Source organism: Cibotium barometz, chromosome 2 (assembly GCF_041138505.1).
Source record: "Cibotium barometz isolate CiBa-2024 chromosome 2, ASM4113850v1, whole genome shotgun sequence".
In the NCBI taxonomy this organism is placed as follows: Eukaryota; Viridiplantae; Streptophyta; class Polypodiopsida; order Cyatheales; family Cibotiaceae; genus Cibotium; species Cibotium barometz.
In genome coordinates this window covers 5721640-5725626 of record NC_141047.1, presented here as the reverse complement: position 1 = coordinate 5725626, position 3987 = coordinate 5721640, and positions in this window count along the sequence as shown.

Here is a 3987-nt window from a genome sequence, read left to right as displayed (position 1 = left end):
ATGCGGGAGGTCTTACCTCTTGCCTTATTCTGGACAAGGGCAGTGTCTGATCCCATATTTACATTGATGTAATGTGCCCAATACATAATGCGTATAGCATTCATTCTTATGCACATTCCCAAATGCAACTCTGGCTATGAATAATCTTGAATTTGAGTGAGATTTACAGGCATTAACCAAGGGTTAAATGCAAAATGATGATTATCACAATTTTATCAGCACAATTTTACCAGAAATTACATTAAATCAAGGGTAACCAATTTGTACGAAATAGTTGGAGTATCAAACTAACTCCGAATTGCAATATGAAGTTATAAGGATCTATATCACATACCTAATGGTTAATTTGAACCCTCAATTGCACCAAAATATAGTGATTAGCACTGATTAATCACTGATTAGTAAATTAATCCACTATTTTGTGTGCAAAAAACAGAGTATGCGGGGAGTCCAGATCTGGTGCCTTAGACTTCAAATGAGCTCAAATGCTTTCAAAGCCATCAATAGCAATGAGTCTAGTAGAGGATTAAGCCAAGAAACACAAGATTTGACCAAATATTGAAAGCTTAATCTCTGTTTTACCAAAGTCACCTGTAGATTTGATGAAGAGCTTGGATCTCACTGTAGACTTGATGAAATTGAATTCTGTCTTCACCAGCTTGTAGAGCATGCTTGAAAACACCTTGGGCTAAGAGGAATTAGAGAACTTTGATTTGATGAAGTGAATATCTGTAGATTACTCAGAAAAAACTGCGCTGAACAAAAACGTGATTTCTTCCTCTCATGCACCGGCGGTTTGCGCTTGTGACTGGCTTGGCTGGAGCTCCTATGGGTTGGCTATCTTGGGCTAGAAGGGTTTGGGAAATGGTTGAGTGTGCAAAGAGCTAGAGCTCCTCCACCAGCTGGGGGTACAGAGGCTAGTTGAAAAAAGAGGGAAAATTATAATTTTCTACTAATCCTAATTAGCAAAATAATTAGCAAGATAATGAGCTTACAAAATGATGGATTCTAAACCTGGCTCTGATACCATGTTGAAATTAGAGCATTGTGATGAGCTATGGTGGATCAAACACTAGAATCAACATCATTAATAAAGTAGCAAATAATTAAGACGTAATTAGTGGATAATTAACAAATAGATTAATGTAGGCATGGATACTCAAAAACCAGCAAATTCTCATTAGGGCAATGCCTCGATTTATAGAGTTTACATCAAGCATCTAATCCCACTGATTTCTCCATGATTCACTCCATCTCTTTTCCCTGATTCTCTCCACCTCTTCACTTTTCCCAGAATATCTCCCAGAATATCTCCACACTTCCTAAATCTTCTCATGCTACCCTTTATTCTCTCCTAGTAGATTCTTCTCACCTTTTCACAGGTTCTTTCACATTTACACATTCTCTTTTACAGCCTCTAACCAAGGGCTTGTTCCCGTACACACCCTATTCACTTGTATTTTCAACATAAAGGCTTTTAGCAAGAACTAGATGGAGTGGATTCTTCATCGACCAACATTAGATTGAAGAGGCATTTTACTTTTTAGGGGGTGAATATCAATGCTCCAATCTTATATCGTATTATCTAAGCATTGGGGCTAGCCCATGTTTGTTTAGCCAAATGGTTTGGAGATAGCTTAATCTAGATTTGGCACACTGAGGCAAATAGGATACATGCTATTATGGACCAGTATCTCATAAGAATCTAGACATGGAGTAGGTAGACTTTACTCTCTTAGACACCCTATTCTCATATTACAAGGCCCAAGAGGGCCCCGGATGGCCATGGGAGGTAGGGATTTTGTGTAGCACTATCTAGGCCGAGTTTGCATCAGATACAGTGGCAATAACTAAGAAACCTATGTAATCATGTCATGGCTGCCCCCCATGTATACATGCCTACGTAATCATGTCATGGCTTCCCCCCATGTGTACATGCCTACGTAATCATGTCATGGCTTCCCTCCCACGTATACATGCCTATGAAATCATGTCATGATCCGCCCAGGTATACATGCCTATAAATATACATAGTCAACAACTTATCCATACAATTCATTAGTCATCATTGTGAGTTTACTTCCCAACTTCTACTAGCATATAACATTTGTCTCAGTAGTTTTGTCTCAATATTTTCAAATCAAATCAGCTTATTGTAGGCTTCCTTGATGGGAGCACATGGGTATGAGTCTTTGCCATATATTATATCACTTTAATCATATAGCATTCTCCATACAATTCATCAATGGTCATTATGAGTTTAATCCCAACTTCTACTTGCAGACAACATTTGTCTGAGTAGTTTTGTCTCAGTAGTTTCAAATCAACCTCAAATCAACTCTCTCTTTAGAGGACTGTGAGGGGAATAGAGGAAGTGTGGTGGTGCCGGGTGGGGGTGGCTGGGCGGTTATGCTAGGGTGAGAGAAGCTGGGAGGAGGAGGTTGATGGGGGGGGGGAGATGAATGTGGGGGATGCTTGGGTATGGGTATTTGCCATATATTATATCACTTCAATAATATAATAGTATTCTTCTGTATCTCTATTATTGTGCAATTTCTTTGCAACCAAAAGCGGCATTGATTTTTGAAGTCTTACACAAAGCACCCTTGAGAATTGAACCTCACTTGCAAACCTTAATTAACCATATAGAAACTAGTTTTTTTATAATATTAGGAACATTAAGCACATCTACTTCAAGATATGGAAAGAAAAACCTTGGTTGGAAGGGATTTTCAAAATAGAAAGGGAACAAATAGAGGAACACAAGAAAGGACAAGAGAAAGATCAAATCATAATCTTAATCAAGCTTTCCAAAATCTTTTTTATTAAATATCTACAAGAAAAATTCCTATGGTTAACGAATCCTAACAAGGTGAAAGAGGTAAGGCTCTCTCTAGGCTATGATATATATCTAAATCATAGAGAGGAAAACTTCTTCCATAACATGAGCTTACAAATATAACAAGAGAATAACTCCAAATAAGAATCAAGGATAATAAGAATCAAGGATAATAAAAGCAATAGAGATTTTTTTAAATAATTAGAAATTCACCAAAATATCTCCTTGGTGGATGGAAAATTGCCAACCTAAGGAAGGCATAAGAAGGCAAGCTAGCTTGAAAAGAAGAGTCCCACATGAAAGACAAGCTAGCTTGAAAAGAAATTGGTAAGAATAGTCTAAATGTTGAACCTATTAGTAAAACCTTGTGAAGAATCCCACAAATATATGAAAGACAAGCTACCTTGAAAAGAAATTGGTAACAACAGCCTAAATGTTGAACCTATTAGTAAACCCCTGTGAAGAATAACTCGATCCTACTTACATACCCATACAAAAAAATAAATAAATAAATAGGAATTAGTGGATTTCTTTCATCTAAATTGGCCCAAAAGCTTTTTCTTTTAAGAATAGTGGGAAAGGGGGGACCTAGACCATGGAACTAGCTAAATGGACTCCTTGTCCCCCTTCTATCTATTGGTTTTCAAAACTCCAATGTAGATTGGAAAAGGGACCCAAATGCCAATTCTAGTGCCATGGATCTAAACACCCCCCACAGTAAAAAAGAATTTAGCCAAATCGACAAAATGGGCCATGTACTATACTAGCATTTTCCAAATTGAGATATTTTGGTCAAATTTTTCAAACAAGAAAATGGGACCAATGGGCCATGGTCCATTTTAGCACCCCCCCCCTTTTTTCTTTCTATACTTTTGGTCTTATTTAGCAAAAATAAGGAACTAAATGTCATCATATGCCAAAATTTGATATTTGGGCCCCTTTTTTATACCAAATTTAGTTCTAAAAGGGGGGGCCTAAGAGGGGAGGAGTGAGAGAAATGGGTGGGGCTTTGTAGCTTGTTCCATGGTCCCCCTAGTTTTCCTTTTTTAATTCTTTAAAATGTTGGTCTAATCTAGAAAATTATGGGTTTAAATGTTGAAATTTTCCAAAATTAGGCATCCTTTTTTTCTTTCTCAAATTGGCTAAAA